Source organism: Macrotis lagotis, chromosome 1 (assembly GCF_037893015.1).
Source record: "Macrotis lagotis isolate mMagLag1 chromosome 1, bilby.v1.9.chrom.fasta, whole genome shotgun sequence".
Classification (NCBI taxonomy): Eukaryota; Metazoa; Chordata; class Mammalia; order Peramelemorphia; family Peramelidae; genus Macrotis; species Macrotis lagotis.
In genome coordinates, this window is record NC_133658.1 from 626,906,353 (window position 1) to 626,932,397 (window position 26,045).

Genomic DNA, 26,045 nt, shown 5'->3' on the forward strand with positions numbered 1-26,045 from the left:
TCAAAGCTTAGTAAAAATAAAGATTTTTCTCCCCTCTCCAAGTTCATGGAGCTCCCCTTCTGGGAGTCCATCAAATGCTAATTAAGTATATCTTTTCTATGGACTGTACATGATGTCGAACAGATGAAGGCACTTGGAAAAATGTTATTAATAATATTGCTAATGCATGAACTTGAGTTTATATTGTGGCAGGTATAACTGTAATTGACTGTTGATGTTCTTGTGTGGGGCCCACAAAGGCATTTTCCCATCTTTCTCCCATAGAATATGTTACTGAATTTGCATCAGCTGATAAATGTTTCATGAATACCATTTTTGGTTTGTATTGACCTGATCTCTCCCTACATTAGTCACTTGTATTACTTGTCTTACATTGTGTCAGAGCACTATTCTACCCCTTTCCCTCAGACTTTGAATTCTAGATTTAATAATATGTATCCATTTCTTTTTTTGGTTTAATCTTAGGTTCCCTCAAATGATTTGATTTTGATTTTGATCCTCCCTGTTCTGTCCATGTAAGCTCTTCCCTTGCTATAGAAAAAATTTCCATCTTTCAACAAAGATAACTTTGTGCTCTACAAATAAGCTTGAATTCTTGCTACCAAAGTCTTCCTCTGTAAGGTCATTCTGTACTAAGAAAACCATTAATGCCTTTTCTTTTGATAGTCATTCACCTAGATGGTAATTCACCTGGGTAGCTAGGTGGTGGACAAAAGCACTAGCCTTGGAGTTAAGAGGATGGGAGTTTGAATCCAGACTGACATTTGACTCCTATTAACTGTGTGACTTTGGGGAAATCATTTAACCCTGATTGCTTTGCATCCAGGGTCATCTCTAGAAGTTCTGATTCATATCTGGCCAATAGTTAAGAAGACAGAAATCCAATGCATATCCTGGCATTACCTCCTTGATGCCATGGTCTTCTTTAAGAATGAAACATTATTAGGATTAGAATTCACCTATGATAACCTAATTCTTTCTTTTTCACAAGAATCACAACAGATACTTTATTGAATGAATTTCAAAGATCTAGGTTGTATACATATGTACTTAATTCCTTTATGAAATAGCTTTGGAGCCCCATCTAATAAGGAAATACATTTAGTCTCACATAAAATGCTCTTGAAGACATACTAACCTATTGTGACTATAGCTTCCTTTTTCAGATAGTTATCCGCCATCACTTTTAGAATTTTGAAAAGGAATTAAAGTCAACCTTACTTTTCTGCAGTTTAAAGATTAAATTCATTAATTTTCATAAAATCAGAATAATATATACTATTTTACAATTACATGATATCTGACTATTTTTCCCATATCATATTCCAATTAACTAAGATGAATTTAGCAATTGAATAAAATTCTTGAAAGACACTGAAAAGAAGTCAGTTACACAATGTCCTCAGTGGATAGGCAATTCGGCATTTCTGACCTAAGAATTCATATCTATAATCTAATGATGTACAAAAATGACCAAAAAAGCCTTTCTTTGTTATCAGTCTCAGATATACATTATTTCACATCAGTTGGTAACATTCTGAATTTCAAAGTTCAGGAGTTGGGTACTATGTTAGTGTGGCATAATAGGGCTCACAGATGTGAAAGTATGGGAGGCAACTGGGTGGAAAAAAGAAAAAAGATATTACATTTGAATCAGGAAGATCTGGATTTCATTCCTGGCTTAGGAACCTAATAGCTATGTGGCTTTAGGATAATCACTTAACATCTTTCAGTCTTTATTTCATTATATCTAAATATGGGTAGTAAAGTGTTATTTCCCAGAATTTTATGTGAACCAAATGATGGGAAGAAACATTTATATGTCACCTGTGTTCCAGGTATATATGCTAAATACATCCCCCCCCCAAACATAATCTCTTCTATGATTCAGAACAACTTTGTGAGGGTTGTTATTATAAACTTGTGATAAAGCCTGTCAGGAAGGTATTATCATTTGTAATCTGAGGAAATTAAGGTAAACAGAAGTTTTGTGACTTGACCAGGGTCTCATAAAGCTTGAAATTGTCTGAGGTTGGACTTGAACTCAGATCTTCTTGATTCCTGACTTAGTACTGTATCTACTACTCCACTCCCTGCCTGGATGAGATAATATATATAAATTTCTTTATAAATATTAGCTTTTATTAGAAAAGTTTTAATAATACAATTTGATAGACACAGGTCAGCTAATTCTCTTGTAGGGGGACAAAAATTTCTGATGATTTTTTGAGAAGTGGGAAACATCAAGATGTATGTTTTCTTCTGATTTCTTCTCAATGTTTTAACCCAATTTCTAATGGCTATATTTCAATGTCAGTTCCTCTGAGCACAAAGTTAAATCCGGTTTAGAGCTCAATATAACTTCTTACCTAGAAATGTAGACCTAGGAGTTGCCTTGGATGGCAAGAAACATAATTTTCCTAGTATATTTACTTTTAACTTTTGGTTTGGACCCATCCAGGACATCTCCAGTCATTCTGATTCATATCAGTCCCTGGACCCAGATGACTCTAGAGGAGAAAATGATACTGGTGATAATACTCCCTCACTCAAATCCAATTCTTGTGCCTATCATGGTATCATTTCCCTAATGTCATGGTCTTATTTGAGAACAAAGGACAAAAATAAACATCATCATGATCATCATCATGTGTGGTGTCCTCAGTGAGGAAAATCCTTATAGCAATGTAAGCTTCTAATTATTTCTCACTTAAAGTCCTTAGGTGGCAAGAATTGAATACAGATAGCTTTCCATTATAGGACACTACTTATGTAGAATATTTTATAATTGTTCAAATTTCTCTCAAAAATAATTTATCAAATTTATATTTAATTGTCCCAAGTTAATTTTGCTTTAAAAGAAGCAGGATCACTGGACTCATAGGGGTTAAAAATATGCATAGTATTATATTACATATATTATTTTATATAATATGCATTTAGATACACACATAAATATAGTATTTAGCTGTCTCATTATCCCAATAATCAGTTAATTAAAAGAGAAAGCATCAATCAAAATTCTCACAGTGCCCCACAGTTTCCTTATAATGAGCTGTCTGATTCATGACAGAAACATCATTACATTACAAAATTTTGAAAACTCTTTCCTAAAGAAAGAAACAAATAAAAAATCACTAATAGAATCATTATGCTCTATGTCAAATACCAACTATTTGTTTGGATCTACTGTGGGTTTCTCTTTTAAATATTTTTTGTAACATAGTTGTTTTCAAAGCTCTTCCAGAACAACATTTAACTTAGAAAAATTAGTTTTAAAGAAGGTTGCATATTTCAGTTCTGTTCTAAGGCATTTACATATATATATATATATATATAATATATATATATATATTTTATCAGCTCACATTTAATCAAATTAAGCTAAAATAAAAGGAGCAATAAAATAGAACTTCTGTTCTTTTCAATCATAGATTGAATCATTGATTCAATCAATCAATGATTAGAACATTTAAATATTTAAAGATTTAACTATTAATCTGCCTGGTTGTGGTGACAACACTTTTTAGGAATTGCTTCAAATGTCTACTTCAAATGTCTCTTCTAGTAAAAGATGCCACTATTAGCTATAATGGTCCAAGAAGAGAGAAAGATGAGCCTCTAGTAGGAAACTGTAGTTCAAAAGACTCTTCCTTGTATAGATGCAAGATTATTTTTTTTTTGTAAATATGACATGGACAAATGAATAGGCAAGTAAAACTCTAGGAAATGAGAACTTTTAGTTCTAGGACACTGGCAATTGACCTGACATGTCCATGATCAAAATTCCTTTTTATGCTAAGCATTTGAAGAGTATTTTCTATCCCTCTCCAGTTCCTTTCTGCCTCCTCTCCTCACCCTCCTTACTGCTAGGGCTTATGGAATTATTTCCCATTCATTTTTATTCATCATATATGTACATAGTTATGCCAATACCTCTTGCAGCAGCAGCTTTCTTGTATGAGTAGAGGAGGTGGAGGGGCTGGGAGAAGAAACTGGGAAGCCAATGCCCTGTTGGTAGAGTTATGTACTGATTCAACCATTCCGGGAAAAATTTTGGAACTGTGCCCAAAGGGTCATCAAACTGTGCATATCCTTGATCCAACAATGCTCCTAGGTCTATGTCCCAAAGAGATCATAAAAATAGAGGAAAAGACTCATATTTTCAAAAATCTTTAGAGTAGGTCTTTTTATAGAGGTAAAGAGTTGGAAATTGAGGGAATATGTACATCAATTTGGAAATGGCTAAACAAGTTATGGTATGTGAGTGTTATAGAATACTATTGTTCTGTAAGAAAACATGAGCAGCTGCACTTTAGAAAAGCCTGGAAGCACTGGCATGAATTTGATACTGAGTAAAATGAGCAGAACCAGGACAACATTGTACACATTAACAGCAATGCTATGAGGTTATCAACTATGATGGATGCAGAATAGTATTTCAATGTTTTTGCCTTTTTTGTATCCCCATGGTTTAGGAAAGTTCAGGACCAATGATAAGCATTTAATAAATACTTATTAATTTTGATAGTGTGCTCATTTCATTTATTTTATTCAATATAAATTTTTATTTTACTTAATTTAATATGCCAGAGACTGTGTCAGTTGTTGGTGATGAAAACATAAAATGAGCCCCTCTGATCTCAAGGAATTCCCTATTCATTCATATTATTTTTCCACATATCAGGGAAATCTCACTTTACCTCCTCAATAGAGTTATTTCCCTTTTTTGTCTTCATAATTTCATTCTTAACATGTCATATTCCCACAAACCGACTTCCACTGAGGCAGTTTAGTAGATGCAGTCCTTCCTATTTTTCCCCTGAACCTTTAGAAATTTACTTTATAAAATCTCTTAGATTTTAATATCTCTTAGATTATGCCAAGATTTCCTCTATATAAAAAAACAGCTTCTTTCCTATGGTTCTTATCATTATGACCCTATAATCTTTGGTAGAATCAGACCCTACATAAAGGTGATTTGCTTCTTTTGACTAAACATTAATACTTCCTTTAGTTAATTCTCGATACTCACCTTTGACATAGTTTTTAGGTATTCGCCATTCTAATGACTTATTTTTACATGAATTTCAGTTCATTAATGCCCCTACTAAAATATGGTTTACAGAACTGAACACTGATACAGATATAGTATTATCAATTCAGAATATCACACAAGGATATCATTTCTTCTGGACACAATGACTCTTGCTGAGGCCCAAGATTGAATTAACTTTTAAAAATTATCATTATTATCTTAGTACAGCACTGACTTGATTAAGCATTTTATCCACAAAACCCTTAAACCTCTTTCAACATAAACTGTTATCTAGGAGATTAAGGGTCTGAAGTCATATCTGCCATCATTTAATCTCTCTGGGTCTCAGTTTTCTAACTCTATTTCCAATTATATTTTCCTTTATTGAGGTACTACACACCACCTCATGATTCTCCTCATTGTGGTTTTGATTGGAAAAAGAAATTAAATGGGAATTTGGGGGGATTCTTATGGAAGGCTCAGATAACACAATGGCCAACAGATGAAATAGAAAAAACTTTAGAAACTCAAAAATGCATAAAATATGTGCATGCTATCATGTAATATAACCTATGACTAAATTTTAAACTGAAATTTTACAGTGTTACTGTAAGCACCCTATAAAAGAAAAAGAAAAAAAAAACCCTGGAACTTCTTCTCTGGTACAAAGATGAGAGACAAAAAAATTTAAGTGAATTTTCCAGATCACAGGAGGTGTAATACCCCCAAACACCTGCATGCAAGGGCTAACTGAACTTGCCATATGACACTGGCATTTAAACTGCCTGAGTCTTGCTTTAAAGTACGGATCATAACCATGTTTGAGTGCTATGTACCCTTTTGTTGTTCATCTTTTGTTTTCAAAGAGGACCAGTGATATCATGGGATGATGTCTTGACTTGTCTATGAATTGTATGTAAAAAAAAGTAGTCTGTCACCAAGTCATCAGCCACACTTTCTCTTCGTGAATCATTGAAGTCCAGATACAAGAAAAAAGTCAAAATGATTGGTGATGAATTTTTTGCATCCTCAACATCTGACGAAGCTCTGAGCCTTCATGGCCATTGGACAAATTGTTGTCATCAGCCCATTTTGTTGGAGGAAGTATTCAGATTTTTGGAATAGTCATTCACCCAATTCATCAATAGGTTTGAGGTTCCTTGGTTTTCCTCAACCTGCTTTAGCCTATCTGCCAAGATGGTTTATTGTACATGCTTCAGATTTTTAGAGTCACATGTGGGAGTTAAATGAGGTGGATCCTGGAGGTAGGTAAGCAATCCTGAAAAGGACTCAATAAAGCCTTACAGAAGAGTCCAGATACTCACTATGAACCCTTTTAGCAGTCTAGTTAAGCCTAGAGATCCCTTCTCAGAATAGCATTTTATATACATACATATATGTATATATATATATATATACATACATATATATGTATACACACACACACACACACACACACATATATATATATATATAAAGGAAAATGGTTATGTTCAAATACAGCTTCAAAATATATGTTTTTGAAAAACCTCACAGGTTAATTGATACCAAGTTAAGAACTAATGAATTAAGGTAAGCAGTGTTTGGAAAGGGGGAAACTATGCTATATGATCTAAGAATAAGAATAACTTCTTGACCTGTGTCATGTAGTTCCACAAAAACAAAAGTACCAGGCAAGTCCTATACTTAAAATGAGATCCTTCAGTAAAAGACAGTCACTATTAACCAATAAAATTACTTTTGGGTTCAAGTTGTTTGTAAGCTTCCCCCACCCCCTTCATGATTGCCATTGAGTGGTTACACCTCCGTTTCCAAGCTCAAAAATATATCACACTTAAGTTGACAGTTCACTAGAGACAGTGCCTCAGAGAGACTGAGCTATTGAAAATAGATGGATATTGAAGTGAAATATTCGGCCACATAATAATACATGGTTTGTTGAATGAAAATGCTGAAAAGATGTTATTGGTAAGTTAGAGAGGAAAATGAGGAAAAAATGAACATAACAGTCAGAGGGAGAGAAAATGACATCTTATGAAAAATTCATCTATTACTTTAAAGGGCTTGTTTATAATTGTTGCTATTTTCCCATTGTGCCTAAGAAAATATAATCCATTTCGCTTTTGGGCATGAGTCAATAATCACATTTTACATTTCTTGGAAATTTAGATTTATTTGTAATTTTCTAATTTATGATGGGAATATATTTTACTGAAGTTTTTTGAATCAATTCATAATAAAATTCTACATTTTAATAAAAATCTACAGCCTTGGCTGGATAGATTCACAAGCATATCCTGACAGCACATGATTCTATTACCAGTAGCACCTTCTCTAGTCAAACCTTAAATTTTTCCATAACAATAATTTCATGTAAGAAAATTTAGTAACAGTTTTCTCTGGGTCCAGTCTTTGAAATTATGCCCTTGATATAAGGACTTTTAGACTTAGACTGATAATTAGGTCAATATGCCATGTGCTGGGAATGTGATTAAGTTGAAAATTATTTGTAAATTTCTATATTATAAGTCTAACTTTACTACTCTTTGGCTTGCCTCTTAAAGTGAATTTATTTGTTTATTTTAATTTTGGAGTTTCTATTATTATTTATTAGGGCATTGGGGTTAAGTGACTTGCCCAATGTCACTCAGCTAGGCAATTGTTCAGTGTTTGAGGCTGGATTTGAATTCAGGTCTTCCAGACTCCAGAGCTGGGAGTCTATCCATTGTACCACCTAGCTGTACTCTTAAAGTGAATTTAAAGTGTGTGGGAAATAAGGTCACCAAGTGGGAAGGATAAGAACTTTAATAGTTCTTCCTATTTTCTTTTGCCCAGGGTGCTATTTTCATTTGTTTATTTGATTTCTACATTAGTGATGAGTTTGATGAGCTTTGTAACAGTTGAGCAAACTTTGATATGTATGGAGTCAATGAAAAGTTGGGAGTGAATCAAGGAGAAAAAGCTCAGTGTAAAGAATGAAGATATTTAGGACAGGTAGGTCTTTCTATACAGATAGAAATTAGTTGGTCATCTCCCCAATATAATCTTTGTATCTCAACATGGAAAGTTTCCCCCCCAAAAGCATGATATCAAATATTCAGTAATGCTAATGCTCAAGTAGTTATGTCATGTAATTGATATAGGTATTCCTATAAATAAGGCAGATCAAAATTAATCTATGTCTGCCCATCCAGTGGACTTTACATATGTTTCTTCTCCATAATATGGTGTTTACAAAATATGATGGATACTTCCTCCATTTCTCTTGACATGATAAAGATTCCAGTAGAAGAATTGGTGAAGCAGGTAGGATTTCCAACAATTATCCTTTACTCTAGCTATGTAATTAGACTCTTTACACTTTCTTTCATTCATTGATTTAATAATCTATGCCATTTGTTAAGTATTCTTTATAATGTTCTATGATCATTTTATTTCCTTTTTAATATTGTTTTTCGAATTTTACAATTTCCCCCCAGTCTTGCTTCCCCCCCAACAAAAGGCAGTTTGATAGTCTTTACATTGTTTCCATGCTATACATTAATCAAAATTGAATGCGCTGAGAGAGAAATTATATCCTTAAGGAAAAAAGATATAACAGATGGCAAAATTACATAATAAGAGACCTTTTTTAAAAAAAATTAAAGGTAATAATAGTCTTTGGTCTTTCTTTAAACTCCACACTTCTTTCTTTGGATATAGATGGTGTTCTCCATTGCAGATACCCTAAAATCATGTCTGATTGTTGCATTGATGAAATGAGCAAGTCCAATAAGTTTGATCATCACCGCCATATAGCTGTTAGGGTGTTCAATGTTCTTCTGGTTCTGCTCATCTTGCTCAGCATCTATGATCTATTTAAATTATCATGTGCTTCTCCATTCATTTGGTTTTCATTGTCATTTTCATTAGTTTATCTTGCTTTTTAAAATATATTTTCATTCCTTTTTCCTTATTTATGTTTTATTTGTCCCTCCTCAAATGTGCTTAGACAGTGTGCTTCAGTAATATGTTCAGTGATAGGATGTTTACATTACGTATTCTACAATATGATGCATGAGGTGTAACTATAAAAGGTTGAAATGAGAAACATTAACATCTTTAACCAACATACCTAAATATTAGTCATACAAATATTTGTTTAAAGTAGCTATCTTGGAGGTCATACATATATTATCTTTGCATAAAACACTTTTAAAATTGTTTCAGGAAAATATGTTAGGCCACTTTCCCTGGTCTTGAAGAGCAATGAAGAATTTCTTTTTAGAGCCATTCACCATGGAGTTAAACTCAATGAAGCCTTGCTTTTATAATTTTAAAAATTGAGGGATAAAGAAGAAAAGGGAATTATTTTCTTTTGTGACTTATAAGCTATTTCTAATCGTAATTATTAATTAAGGGGAGTTGTAAAACTTTTTAGAGTAGTCTTTGTAGTCTACTACCTGAACAGATTTGAAGGAAATAAACTAATACATGCAAATATCTAGTATTATTATTTAAAAATTCAGTAATATGATCTTATAGTCACACCTAAGATAAGTGAATTAAAGATCATTTATGAAAATATTAGATAGATATTTGATCCATACTTACTTTGTATTAAATATTGTCCAGGGTACTAGGAGGATCTTTATTTTCAATTCATCTCAACCGGCATTTGGCAGACACTAATACCTTTAATGTTAGAGTTGTTGAACTCTTTCCAGGATTGCTTATTAATTTTTGGCATTCATCTGCTTCACCCAACTTTCACCTGTGGCTCCAAGAAGGTGTAGCAAGTGAAGCAGTCACACCTCAATAAACCATCTTGGCAGATAGGCAAAAACAGATTGAGGGTAACCCAGGGATGCTAATCCTGATGGTGAGTTAGAAGGATGTATATGCCAAACCTGTGTAAATACTTTACCCAGTAGAATTAGTAGATAAAAAGAATTTATTCCAATGGTCATAAAGGTGATTAACAGAGATTTTGTGCAGAACTTAGAGCTTGGTCAGAAATTGAAGATGTCAAGATCATCCACTGCATCTTGGACACTTGACTTTTGTATTGCCACTGCATTTAATGACTTTGAAAGAGAGAGTGAGGTTGATGACTTTGTAATTTTGCCTCACTTAAATCCATTTCACATGCAGATCATAATATCACCATGTGCTGTTTTTGATCCTTTTTTGAAAACCAATTACAAAAACAACTATTGATGAAGTATTGTGTTATGGAAGGTAACACAAATATGCATATATATCCATTTATGTCAATATTAAATGTATATATATATATATATACACACACATACATGTATATATAAATATACGTAAATATATATGGCATTGCTTACAAAGACTTCTAAAAGAGGAGAGAAAGATGTGTTTGTGAATAACTGATCTCAGGTTGAGATCATTTCAAATAAGAGATACGAACAATTTGCTGTGAGAAAACTCTGAAGCTATTTCATCATTCCCTTCGAACTCTCAGAATGGAGGACAATGCTTGGTTAATGGTTCACCCTATATATATATATATATATATATATATATATATATATATATATATATATATAGAGAGAGAGAGAGAGAGAGAGAGAGAGAGAGAGAGATTAGTGAATAGATTAATTAATGAGAGATTGACCAGAAGCAGAAGATCATTTACTTTATCCCAGGCCATAATCAGTAGTATTGACCTTTGTCCTGTCAATGATCTTTGAGGACTGAGGAAGAGAGAGTGAGGTGGATGTCTTTGAGAGATTCTGCCTCACTTAAAATAAATTCATGAGAAAGCTAAAATGACATCCACCATGGGATGTCATTGATCCTCTTCAAAAAGTGAAACATGAACAACAACAAACAAAATAATTAAGATGATGGAAAAAGTACAAGATGCTACAAATGTTAAACCTTTGTAAATATTTATCTGTGGAGAACAGTAGCCTTTCTAAAATTTATAATTGCTCAAAGACAATTAAAAAACTATACTTCTCCAAAGTTACACAACCTGTATGTGTCAAAGGCATAACTTAAAGCAGGATATTCCTGATACAGAAGAGGCTCTACCTGCCCATTATGCAATGATATATATCAATAGACATACAAATTTGGGTACTGTTATTAAAATGAGTGATTATTAAGCACAGAAGATGATTCCTATCCAAAGTTATCCATCTTATATCATTTAATTTTCACATGGTCTTCAGTTAGCAGGGAATTGTTCACAGTTTTTGAAAAAATTTGGAGAAATTTTTTCCCCACTTAGCATATTCAAGTTAACTATAGTTTCTCACCCAATTCTAATAAAATATTTCCTTTTAATTTGGGGAAAACATTGCCCCCATTTCATGAATAAAAGCTATCTTTTGAGAGTAAGTGGACTGATGATTCTTTGTATGGGCTATCCAATTAGAGGAAGTTCTAACATTTCTAGGGTTTATAAATTTTATAAAACTCTCAACTAATACAAATTCTCTTTCCCCTAGCAATTGGTTGGGGTAGCTATAAAATTGATTTTTTTGGGGGGAGAATTGAATACCATCCAGTATTCTAGCTAATTGGAAAACCATGCTTGTGATATACCGTGCTTCTAAAATGGTCAAGATAGCAGATGGCCTCTAAAGCAAATTAAAAGCTAACAAGCTCATTTTGGGGATGTTTGACAGCAGCACTTAAAATGCAAAGGGAAAATGGATAAAGTTCTATTACTTTGACAATGGTAGTATATTATGTCTCTCTATTTCCATTTTGAAGAGAAACCTGAAGGCATTTCTTTTTCTGTTAATAGTTTCCCATTACAGTGAAGGGGCCTTTTCGTATCTTGTTTCTTAAACCTCTAACCTCTGCAACTGGGGTTCACTTAACACAGTCTTTATTTTAAATTATTTTTACCATCTGAGTCAGAAGACATAATTACAATCCTTTGTCTCCCCAAACAATACTGTAATTTTTGGTATCTTTGTTCCTTAGGTAATCCCCAGAGTACACCCTCTCATCTAATAAAGTAGAGGAAAAGAAAAACTGAGAGACCACTTTTTCCTCTGACACTGATGGACAAATCTGAACAATCATCCTCAGCACAAGGAATCTTAGTTCTGTTGACTGTGATGGAAATTTTAGAGTTGCTTCTTTCCATTTGCTAAATCAACATCACTAGAGTAAATGATGGGCAGCTGGTGAATCAGAATTATCTCTGCTCCCAAACAGCTGTGATGGCTGTGTTTACTGTGGAGAATTATTCCTGTGATTTTAGGAGAAAATCTGGGTGGATTCACACAGTTCCAGGTTGCACAGCAGGGGAAGTTAGCTTCGTTCAGTACCTGTTTTAATATGAATATGTGTATAGTTAGTTGTAAAAAGAAATTGCAATGGGTGAAAAAAAGTCATTTGTAGACTTTGTCTGGATGGCATCCAAGAACTTAGCTTCCAATTTCAGCTTTATCACTTAGTAGATATATGACATAGGAGTTTGTTACTTCATTCAATATGCATTTATTAAATACCTACTACTTAACAAGTACTTTGGCTACAGATACAGAAGGAACATACCTCTTATCATTAAGAAGCTTACATTGTATTGGGGTGTCAAACACATGGATGTATAATTACAAAGCATATACAAAATAAATTAAATGTAGAAGTGTTTCTGCTTACTTGAAGTGAGATTTCAGCTGAACTTTGAGGAAGTTAGGAATTTCAGGAAGCCAAGAGGTAATTTCCTCATGTCTCCAAGACCCATTTTCTTATCTGTAAAATGACAGGGTTGAATTAGAAAATGTCTATTGTCCCCATCTGCTCTAAATATTATGATATTGTGATCTTTCCTCTCTTCTGAATGAAGAGTCGGTGCATCAGCTCCAATTAGCTCCTTCACCATAATTGAGCTTTAGTGGTCATTAATGACTCACATCTTTTACTTTCCAGGTTGCTAGCCTGAGTGGAAGGAAAGACTGACTCTCATGTATTCCCAAATGTGAATAAAAAGGACATTGACAACCATGCTTAAACCTGAAGTGCAGACAACACAGAAAAGGAATATTGTGCTCAATGGAAGTCTTTACTCGCCTCCAAAGGCAAAAGATTTTTTTTTTTTGTATACTGGGCAGAGAAAGCCCAAAGGCAAGCAACACTATTGGAGGTCATCGTGAAGTGCAAATTTGGCCAGTCTCTGCTCTAGCTTTTCTGATGTCTTCTCTCTGGATTGGGGCAAGATGGATTCTTGCCAGGTCATTCCATGCCAGGGCACTTCAAAAAGGAAAACCAAAGAAGGAAATGGAAAGAGAAACATTTATGCCACCCCTAAAGGGGAATACTCTCCCTCAGAATGTATCCTTTTTTTTTGCTGTAGGAAGTCAACCCAGATTGCAAAAGCCAACAATATCAATAAAACATTTTGTCAATCTGGTGAGGATCTTGATCAAGTCACTTAGAGGGAATTATTGAGAATTATTGACAATTTGATGAAGTCAGAGGGTATTAACCTGGGGTTCATTAATAGATTTCAGGGAAGTACATGAATTTTGATGACAAAATAATTACATCTTTATTTTCATTGACTTTGAACTGAAATTTATCATTTTCTGATATTATATAAAACCATTATTCTGAGAAGGGAATCTATATACTTTGCTAGTTTGTCAAAGGGATCCAGAATACATTTCTCCCCCTCCACCCCACTAAAGTTATTTTTTCCTTTTCTAGGTGGCTAAAATTTCTGTGGAAAATCTCTTTAAATAAGAGATCAAATTACAAATTATTTTGTGTAGACTCCTGCATTTCTCTCCCAGGAGGCTATGCCTTTACAGGTTTCTTATAGAAAGGAATAGTATGTTAAGGAGTTTGTAAGTGAATGGAGAAAAGTAATGAAACACTGCACTGGTGTCTAAGCTGTGGCAGAAAGTGAAAGCTGGATCTGAGATGAACAGATTAAGATTCTATGGGGCATTTCTTAGAAACAAGCTCTTAGGAAAACAGTCTGATAGACTTGGGATTTGCTTAAATTATCAATCTCATTTAGAATACTCTTTGATATTCTACTTCTTGATTCAATTATTATAGTTTTATTCTCAAACAATAATATGTGAAAGGACCTTTCCATAAATAGACATTATTTTTTGACTTAGACTATGCATCTCCTAAATGATAGATTAGGGAGCTTGTATCTATATCCTAAGACTCATCTGATATAGGTAATGATTATAAAGTGATTACAAAAGTTTATCTCTCTTGAAAAATCTTATATGTATGCATAGGAGATACCTCAGTGAAGAGAAGCTATGGGGCACCATCTTTTTTTCCATGGAACCAAGTGTTTTAGGAACATGGTTCAAAAATGATTAATTTTCTATTTCTGATAATAAAATTTCTTGGTTTTGCTAGTAATATAATATGATTATTTCATGTTTTTGATTATCTTCCTCTACTTATCCTGAAAAATGATCCAACAGTGTCCTCAAAATTTTGTGTTTTACAATATGAACCAATTCTTTGTGATAACATTATTTTCTCATCTATATTTTCTTAATTTCCATTTCTAGGTTTTCTGGAAGTCTATTTGACTAATCCTCAAGTGCAATGTCTTTGTTTTTCTTGTTGGAGAATATAATTTCTTATTAAACACATGGTTTTTTATTGTATTTTTATATTTTTCTACTTAAATATAATTCTTATATGCTCTCAAGATGGCTTTATTTATTTGAATTAATTGCCATAATATATTTTATATTGGCTACTGTATTTCCCTGCTCAATATATTGATCAAATATTTGCTAATGAAGGGTATTTAGACTCTTGTTCCTTTCATGGTAATTGCTTCACATTGGTTTAACACATAAGTAATTTTAATAATCAGTTTCATTGACCTTACCTTTCTCTATTTCTTATGCTTTTTAGTGGCAGTAAGTTTTGTTACTAGGCAGGATGAAGTTGGTTATTTGTATGTGATATCATTTTCTCACTTTTAATTTTTATGGATTTCTATTACTTTTGATATTTAATGAGTTGTTATACTAACACTTCCTCTAACACTATCAGAGATAATTCCCACGTAATAACGAGTTACTTCCTGATCTGCTAAAATATAATCATTATCATTTTTATGTTATTATTCAGTGTTTTTATGTTTAGCACCTACAGATTATTTTAAAGAATTAATTTATTATATGTAAGAATGAAACTTTTGTGTAGGTTGCGACTTGCTTCATCTTTTTTATTCATGAGAATTATTTTCTACTTTCTTCATGTATGACACTTTTGCATCAAATACCATGATATGTTTTAATTAAATTGGGAAGTTTTTCATAAAAAAAGAACTTCAAAATTTCTCTATTCCTTATGGTTCTCTAACAGATATTGGTGAATTAGTCACAATTATTTTTACAGCAATTCTCTAGCAAATTTTTATCATTAGTACTGAAATGACCAAATTTATGATGGAATGATGTTTTCCCCCATATTTCAAAAAATGATAAAATCAACTCTGCCTTTATTTGTCTTTCAAAGGAGTAACTGTGAGCCATTTTTCCACTTAGCATACACTTCCTCTTTTTATTAATGCTATGAATGTCAATATTAATTTGATTTAGTATATTCAGTACTTATTTGACTCAATGGTCATCAGGTAATGAATTGAAAAGCACTCATTAAGCATAAACTGTATGCTATATACAGTTATTTAGAATTTACAGATGGAAAAGAAGGATTAGAGCATTAAGAGTTGGGATTGGCCAATCTTTCTGGAGAGCAATTTGTAACCACACTCAGAGAGCAATAAAACTTTGCATACCCTTTGATCCAGCAATACCACTATTAGTTCCTTATCCCAAAAATATCATGAGAAAGGGGGGAAAAGCCTATTTGTCCAAAAAAATTATAACAGCTCTTTTTGTAGAGGCAAAGAATTGGACATTGAGGAGATGCCCATCAACTGAGACTTGGCTGCACAATTGTGGTATATGAATATGTGGTATATGATATAACACTATTGTTCTATAAATATAAGCCTAGAAAGAATCAGATAAACTGATTCTCTGTGATGATCAACTATGATGGACTTGTTCTTTTCAGCAGTAAAGTGATCAAAGACAATTCTAAAGGACTTGTGAGGAAAAATATTATCCACATACACAGAAGGAACAAAATACAGTATACAGACAAAAACATATTATTTTCAGTTTTATTTGTTTTGGTTTTTGCAAGGCAATGGGATTAAGTGACTTGCCCAAGGTCTGACAGCTCAGTATTAAGTGTCTGAGTTTGAATTTAAATACAGGATCTCCTGACTCCACCTAGCTGCCTTACTCTTTTTCAGTTTTTAAAATTTGTTTTATGTTTTATGTTTTTCCCTCTAATGATTTTCCTTTTGTTTTGATTCTTCTTTTACAACATGTTTAATATGGAAATATTTAACACAGGTATATATGTAAAACTATGTTATATTGGATTATTTCTATCTAGGGGACTGGGAAGGGAGGAGGGAGAACAATGTGAAACTCAAAACTTTACAAAAAATAATGTAGAAGATTAAATTAATAAGTAAAATAAAATCCAAAAAAATAAAGAGTTGATTGAGATCATGATAGTTTTCAAACATGGTACTTGAATAGTGTCTGAAGAAAGTGAAGTAGGTAGAGGTTAAGCCAAAGAAGATAGTGGTGCTCAAGCTCCCATTTCCATTTCCTTTCTACTAGCAATCCTCCAAAACTGTGATGTATAGAGGATGCCATGGAGATGGAAGATAGAGTGCAATTTGTTAGGAATAAAGAACATATCAGTTTGGTTGGATCATAGAGATTGGGAATGAATGAATCATATGACTGACAGTTCAGAGGCAATTTCTGAAGGACTTTTAAAGGCAGATAGAGAATTACAAGACATGGAGTTGTGGTGAGAATCAAATAGCTAAAAGTACTTTGTAAATTTAAAGTGCTATGTAAATGAAATCATTATTGCCATTTAAATGAAATGTGTAGATTTGTGAATGCTCTGCAAAATGAAAATTAACCCCATATAATTTAACAATTATTAAAGAGAAAAGCTGAAGATGATTCATTCTTAAATGTATTTTGTGGATGAAACTATTTGACAATATGGTGAAGACTATGGACCTTTTCTTGTATTATCTTTTTTTTAAAGTATACAATAAAATACATAGGGTTACAAAAGAAGCAAAATATATTGAAAATATATGATTTTTCCCTATTCAAGTTTACTGACTCAATAAAATCTACCCAGTGACATATCTATCCAAGCACTCCTGGAGAACCAGGTGAGATAGCAGTACAAAAAGCTAAAAATAGAGAGCATTCAGGGATATAGGATGGCCAAAAGAGTCAAATACAGTAAAAAAAAAGGACATTTTCAGATTTGCTGTTTGGATTAGTGGGAAATTTTGATAAGAACAGGAACAGTTGAATGATGAGATCTGAATCTGAAATGGAAAGGGTTGAAGAGTGAATTAGAGAAGAGGAAGTAAATGAATGTTTTTAGATTATTTTAATAGAAGACTTAGAAATAAAGAATAGTTATGAGAACGGTAGGGTCTTATGAAGGCTTTTTTAAGCTTAAGGAAATTTGGACATAAATTAAAAGAAGTAGGCCTGGAAGCATTGCATATAGAGAGAACTAATTAGGTAGAGGATGAGGTTGAGGTTGCAGTCCCCTGGAAAAGTTGGTAAGAAATGGGATCAAAGGACATTTGGAGGAGTTGGTCTTGGCTGGGAGAAGGGTCATCTTAGCCAAGACAGGAGAAAATGAGAGGAGAGTGAAGGAATGCTGTCAAGAACTGTTGACAGAAAGAGGGAAGATGAAGGAGACAATAAAGAGGAAATATCCTTAGTTGAGAGAGTAGGGAAATGAGCGATCATGGGAATTTATTTCTTTCATTGATTATCATGGTCAAATAATTTATAACCAAGAATCAGTTTACTAGTGATGAGCTATCCGAACAATGAACTGAGACAGTCTTCAGAAATCTGACTATCAGACTACACAAAGTGGAAGCTCTCCAAAATTTATTTTCATCTATCATTGTGATTTATATTTGACTTCAGATTTTTGAAGGTTATGAAAAAAGCTCAGTCTCTGGAAGATCTTACCTTTCTGTAAGGCTTTGAGTAAATCCAGGCAACTATTTCATTCATATTAAAATACAATCTTGATTAGATTAAATCAAGGTATATAAATCAAATTTTGAATAAATGCAAAGACAAAAGTTCTATAGAAGTTCTAAAACATATCTCCTTCCTCCTAGCAGAGAGTTTGGGGACATGAGAGAATTTTATACAAATTTTTAGTACTATCTTTGTGCTTAATATTTTTTCTTTTATTCATTTTTTATGATAAGAGTTCATTGTCCAGAAAGTGGGTGGGAATTTAGTGATGTAAAGACTAAAGGCATTATAAACATTTTAAGTAAGAAATTTGTATATATCAATTAAAATGTGGATCAAAACCCAATCAATCATGATTGTAAAATATGTATTCAAATTGAAAACAAAATTTCAGCAAAACAACATTGTCTGACATGTTGTTTTTCATTTTTTCTGTCTAGTTCATTTTGCTGTCATGTCATTTCTCTCATAGGGCATGTGAGAAATACTAGTCAACAGAGAGGGAGATAAAATGCTTATATTCCAAGGAAAATGTATAAAATTGCTGGGGGTACTTGACATGGAGAGAGAGAAAAAGAGGAAGGGAGATATCCAACAATCTCCCTTATTCAGACTAACTTTCTTATTTCCTTTCTTACTATTCCCTTTGCCTAGAGACCACTGAGAATGAGAATCCTAAAATCAGAGAATTTTGGAGGTAGAAGGAATCTTTTAGATCATTTAGTTCTATTCTATTATTTTGCCTGCTACTAAACTTTAGTAAATATTTGGGTTGAGAAACAGTGTGGCTAACAGAAGCAGAGTCATATCTTATCTCTGTCAATTATTACCTATATGAGTTTGAAGATGTCACTTAAATCTATCTGGGTCTCAGTTCCTTTATTTTCAAAATAAGAAAGTTGGACTAGATGTACACTAAAGTCCCTTCAAAGTTTAAATTTATTGTGCTATGATTCATAGCAACTGGTAAAAAAAAAACCCAAAATCCCAAGTACCTGAAATGTTTACCGTAATAAAATTAGAGCAAACATTGAGTTCTCAAAGACCCCAATTAGTGAAAATAATGAATCCCTTTAATGGTTATATGTATTAAATTCTCACAATTTGTTATGATAATTTTGTAAAATATGAAAATTGGTTCTAGCCTAATGGAAATATGCAATAAGAATTCAAATAATACAATCACTTCTAAGGATTTCTTAGTTTCACTAATGGAGACCTGACTATAACAACAAGACATCAACTCTGACTTAGAAAAGCTTCAAGTACAACTTAATAAGAGAATGTGTGTGTCACCCAAGGAAAGGCTAGCATAAGTCTGGAGAAACTCATTCCAGAAGGGTAATGACAAACTACTAAATAATTTTAATAACTAAACTTCAAGAATTTCTGTACTGAAATAAAATTCACTACTTGGTCTCCAGCATCACCTCCAAACCATTGTCAAAAAAATGTAGTTATAGTAGAAGCATCTGGTGGATTTGTTTATTTGTTTTACAATTGTTGAATATGCAAAACATGCAAATAAATAAGTCATTACATTTCTATTTCTATTAATTTTATGTTGGTGCTTCACAACTAGATGTTCTGAAAAAGGGCTCATTTCTAAAATATATAGAGAACTGCATCAAATTTATAAGGTTATAAGTCATTCCCCAATTGATAAAATGTTATATATATATTTAGTTTTTTTGTTAAAGATATTATTTTGAGTTTTACAATTCCCCCCACAATCTTGCTACCCTCCCCCACCCCCCCCATGGAAAGCACTCTGTCAGTCTTTACTTTGTTTCCATGTTGTACCTTGATCCAAATTGGGTGTGATGAGAGAGAAATCATATCCTTAAAGAAGAGAAGTCACAGAGTTAACAAGATCAGACAATAAGATATCTGTTTTTTTTACCCTAAATTAAAGGGAATAGTCCTTGCACTTTGTTCAAATTCCACAGCTCCTTATCTGGATACGGATGGCACTCTCCTTTGCAGACAGCCCAATATTGTTCCGGATTGTTGCACTGAAGAAACGAGCAAGTCCTTTAAGGTTGAACATCACTCCCATGTTGCTGTTAGGATGTACAGTGTTTGTTCTGGTTCTGCTGATCTCACTCAGCATCAGTACATGCAAATCCCTCCAGGCTTCCCTGAAATCCCATCCCTCCTTGTTTCTAATAGAACAATAGTGTTCCATGATATACATATACCACAGTTTGCTAAGCCATTCCCCAATTGAAGGACATTTACTTGATTTCCAATTCTTTGCCACCACAAACAGGGCTGCTATAAATATTTTTGTACAAGTAATGTTTTTACCCTTTTTCATCATCTCTTCAGGGTATAGACCCAGTAGTGGTATTGCTGGGTCAAAGGTATGCACATTTTTGTTGCCCATTGGGCATAGTTCCAAATAGCTCTCCAGAAGGGTTGGATGAGTTCACAGCTCCACTAACAGTGTAGTAGTGTTCCAGATTTCCCACAACCCCTTCAACAATGATCATTATCCTTCCTGGTCATATTGGCCAATCTGAGAGGTGTGAGGTGGTACCTCAGAGAAGCTTTAATTTGCATTTCTATAATAATTAATGATTTAGAGCATTTTTTCATATGGCTATGGATTGCTTTGATCTCATCTGTAAATTGCCTTTGCATATCCTTTGACCATTTGACAATTGGGGAATGGCTTTGTGTTTTAAAAATATGACTCAGTTCTCTGTATATTTTAGAAATGAGTCCTTTGTCAGAATCATTAGTTATAAAGATTGTTTCCCAATTTACTACATTTCTTTTGATCTTGGTTATATTGGGTTTATCTGTGCAAAAGCTTTTTAATTTAATGTAATCGAAATCATCTAATAGGTTTTTGGTGATGTTCTCCAACTCTTCCTTAGTCATAAACTGCTCCCCTTTCCATAGATCTGAAAGGTAGACTAGTCCTTGATCTTCTAATTTGCTTATAGTATTGTTTTTTATGTCTATGTCCTGTAACCATTTGGATCTTATCTTGGTAAAGGGTGTGAGGTATTGGTCTAATCTAAGTTTCTTCCATACTAACTTCCAATTATCCCAGCAATTTTTATCAAAGAGGGAGTTTTTATCTCAGTGGACGGACTTTTTGGGTTTATGAAACAGCAGGTTACTATAATCATCTCCTGCTTTTGCACCTAGTCTATTCCACTGGTCCACCACTCTATTTCTTAGCCAATAACAAACAGTTTTTTTTTTTCAAGGCAATGGGGTTAAGTGACTTGCCCAAGGCCACACAGCTAGTTAATTATTAAGTGTCTGAGGTCAGATTTGAACCCAGGTACTCCTGACTCCAAGGCCCATGCTCTATTCATTGTGTCACCTAGCCACCCCCCCCCCAAACAGTTTTGATGACTGAAGCTTTATAATATAATTTTAGATCAGGTAGGGCTAAGCCACCTTCTTTTGTACTTTTTTTCATTAAGCTCCTGGCAATTCTTGACTTTTTATTTCTCCATATGAATTTACTTACAATTTTTTCTAGCTCATAAAAGTAATTTTTTGGAATTTTGATTGGTAGGGCACTAAACAGATAGTTTAGTTTTGGTAGAATTATCATTTTTTTATTATATTAGCTCTACCTATCTATGAGCAGTTGATATTTGCCTAATTATTTAAACCTGCTTTAATTTGTGTGAGAAGTGTTTTATAATTGTTTTCAAAAAGATTCTGAGTCTGTCTTGGCAAATAGACTCCCAAATATTTTATATTGTCTGAGGTTACTTTGAATGGGATTTTTCTTTCTAGCTCTTCCTGCTGTTTCTTACTAGACATATATAGAAAAGTTGACGATTTATGAGGATTTATTTTATAACCATTAACTTTGCTAAAATTGCTAATTGTTTCCCAGTAGTTTTTTGGATGATTTCTTGGGATTCTCTAGGTAGACCATCATGTCATCTGCAAAAAGTGAGAGTTTTGTCTCTTTCTTCCCAATTCTAATTCCTTCAATTTCTTTTTCTTCTCTAATTGCTGATGCTAACATTTCTAATACAATATTGAATTGTAGTGGTGATAATGGACACCCTTATTTCACCCCTGATCTTATTGGGAATGCCTCTAGCCATTCTCCATTGAATATAATGCTTGTTGATGGTTTCAAATAGATACTGCTAATTATTTTAAGGAACAGTCCATTTATTCCTACACTCTCTCGTGTTTTTAATAGGAATTGATGCTGTATTTTGTCAAAAGCTTTTTCAGCATCTATTGATATAATCATATGGTTTCTGATAGGTTTGTTGTTGATATAATTGAGTATATTAACAGTTTTCCTAATATTGATCCAACCCTGCATTCCTGGAATAAATCCTACTTGATCATAATGTATTATACTAATGATGACTTGTAATCGTTTTGCTAAGATTTTATTTAGGTTTTTTGCATCTATATTCATCAGGGAAATAGGTCTATAATTTTCTTTCTCTGTTTTAACTCTTACTGGTTTAGGTAACAGTACCATATTGGTTTCATAGAAAGAGTTAGGCAGAGTTCCTTCTTTCCCTATTTTTCCAAATAGTTTATATAGGATTGGAACCAATTGTTCCTTAAATGTTTGGTAGAATTCACTTGTGAATCCATCAGGCCCTGGAGATTTTTTTTAGGGAGTTCAATAATGGCTTGTTGAATTTCTTTTTCTGAGATAGGGTTGTTATTTATTTAATCTCATCTTTATTTAACCTGGGCAATTTATATTTTTGTAAATATTCATCCATTTCACTTAGATTATCAAATTTATTGGCATAGAGTTGGGCAAAATAATTTCAAATTATTACTTTAATTTCCTCCTCTTTGGTGGTGAGTTCACCTCTTTCATTTATGATACTAGCAATTTGGTTTGCTTCTTTCTTTTTTTAATCCAATTGACCAGAGGTTTATCAGTTTTTTTTTTAATAATATCATCTTTTGGTTTTATTTCTTAATTCAATAGTTTTTTGCTTTCAATTTTATTAATTTCTCCTTTAATTTTTAGAATTTCTAATTTCGTATTTAATTGGGGATTTTTTATTTGTTCTTTCTCTAATTTTTTTTAGTTGCATGTTTAGTTCATTGATTTCCTCTTTCTCCAATTTATTCATGTAAGCATTTAGAGCTATAATATGTCCCCTGAGAGTTGCTTTGAATGAATCCCATAGGTTTTGGTATGTTGTTTCATTATTATCATTATCTAGGATGAAATGGTTAATACTTTCTATAATTTGTTTTTTGGTCCACTCATTTTTTAAAATGAGGTTATTCAGTTTCTAATTTGTTCTGGCTCTATATCTCCTCGGCCCAGTATTGCATATGACTTTTATTGCATTGTGATCTGAGAAAGACGTATTCACTATTTCTGCCTTTCTGCAGTTGATCATTAGGTTTCTATGTCCTAGTACATGGTCAATTTTTGTATAAGTTCCATGTACTGCAGAGAAAAAGGTATATTCCTTTCTATCCCCATTCAGTTTCCTCCATACGTCTACCATATCTAATTTTTCTAGCAATCTATTTACCTCCTTAACTTCTTTCTTGTTTATTTTATGATTCGATTTATCTAGATCTGATAGCGGGAGGTTGAAGTCTCCCACTAGTAGAGTTTTACTGTCTATTTCTTCCTGTAGTTCTTTCAGGTTCTCCTCTAAGAATTTGGGTGCTGTCCCACTGTGTGCATATATATTCAATATTGAAATGACTTTATTGCCTATGGTACCATTTAGGAGGATAAAGTTTCCTTCCTTATCTCTTTTAAAGCTATCTATTTTTGCTGCTGCTTTGTCTGAGATAAGGATTGCTACACCTGCTTTTTTTACTTCAGCTGAAGCAAAATATATTTTGCTCCAACCTTTTACCTTTACTCTATACGTATCACTCTGCTTCAGATGAGTTTCTTGTAAGCAGCATATTGTAGGATTATGGTTTTTAATCCACTCTGCTATTTGCTTACATTTTAAGGGAGAGTTCATCCCATTCACATTCAAGGTTATGATTACTAAATCTATATTGACCTCTGGGCTATCTTCCCTCTGTTTGTATATTTCCCCCTCTCCTCCTATCCATATTCCCCAGTATTTTGTTTCTGAATACCACCCCCTTCAGTGTGTTTGCCTTCCTATATCACACCCTCCCCTTTCTTTCCTCTTTCCCTTTTTCCCTTCCCTTCCTTTTATCATTTTCCCCCTTCTCCCTCACTCCCCTTCCCTTACTCAGCCCCCCTCCCCTTTTCCCATTTTAATACTTGAAAAGTTAGATGATTTATAAGTTAACTGAGTATGTGTAGATTGACTTTAAGCCAAGTCTGATGAGAAGAAGTTTCAGGTGTTTCTCCTCTGCTCCCTTCTTCCCCTGTATTACCATAGGTTTTTGGTAACTTAGTGTAATGAGATTTACCCCATTCAATCTCCTCTCTCCTCCAGTCTCTTTCCTGTCTCCCTTTTTAAGGAGGTAGTGTTTTTTTAGATCATTCTAATCATAGAAAATTTTGAGTGTCTGTCCCTTCGAGTTCAGTATATTATATCGAATAGAGTCAAAATTCCTGAGAGTTATTAGAATCTTTCTCCCAAGTGGGTTTAGAGCAAGTTACATCCAATTAGATAGCTGTCTCATGGATAGGTCATGAATGTTCATCATTTCTGGTTAGGTGTATTCTCTGTGTTAGAGTTACAATTCTCAAGATTTATGAGAATTCCCCCTGCCCCCAAGCGGGGATATAGCCAGTTTCAACTTACTGGATTGCATTTTTTTTTCCTTTTACCAGCCCCCCTTTTTTACCTTTCCATGTGTTACTTGAACCTTCTATTTGATGTCCAAATTCTCTGTTTAGCTCTGGTGTTTTCAACAGAAATTTTTGGAATTCTTCCAATTCGTTAAATGTCCATCTTTTTCCCGGAAGAAAAGGCTCAACTTTGCAGGAAAGTAGATTCTTGGTTGCATTCCAAGCCCCCTTGCTCTTTGAAATATCTTGTTCCAGGCCCTTCGATCCCTTAATGTTGGTGCAGCCAGGTCCTGAGTGATCCTTACTGTGACTCCTTGATATTTAAATTGTTTCTTTCTGGCTGCTTGCAGGATTTTCTCTTTTATCTGATAGTTCTGCAGTTTGGCCACAACATTCCTTGGTGTTTTCATTTTAGGATCTTTTTCTGGTGGGGATTGATGTACACTTTCAATAACTACTTTTCCCTCCAGTTCCATGATATCAGGGCAGTTTTTCATCACTAGATCCTGCAATATTAAGTCCAGGCTTTTTTTCTCTTCAATGTTTTCAGGAAATCCTATAATTTTCAGGTTGCCCCTCCTCGATCTATTCTTCAGGTCAGTGGTTTTGTTGATGAGGTATTTTACATTTGCTTCTATTTTTTCTAATTTTTTGATTTTGTTTAACTGACTCTTGCTGTCTCATGAAGTCATTAGTTTCTGTAGAATCCATTCTTGTTTTTGGGGAGGAGTTTTCTTCATTAACCTTTTGCAACTCCTTTTACAATTGGCCAATTCTACTTTTGAGAGAGCTTTCCATTTGACCAATTGAGGTTTTGAGAGAATTACTTTCTTTTTGCATTTGCCTATTTGAGGATCTGAGAGAATTATTCTCATTTTGCATTTGTCTAATTGATGTTGTGAGAGATTTATTCTCATTTTGTAATTGTCCAATTGATAATCTGAGAGATTTATTCTCATTTTGTTTTGGTCCAATTGATGCTGTGAGAGATTTATTCTCCTTTTGTATTTGTCCAATTGTACTTTCTAAGGTTTTGTTTTCTTGTTGCAAGGTATTAATTGTCTCTCCCAAATTTTTAAGCTCCTTCCTTATTTCTTCAAGGAAGTCTTTCTGTGCTGGAGACCAGATTGTATTCTCCTCAGAGGTTCCAGGTCTATATGAGTTAGGGTCTTTCCCTTCCAGGAATTTTTCTATGGATCCACCT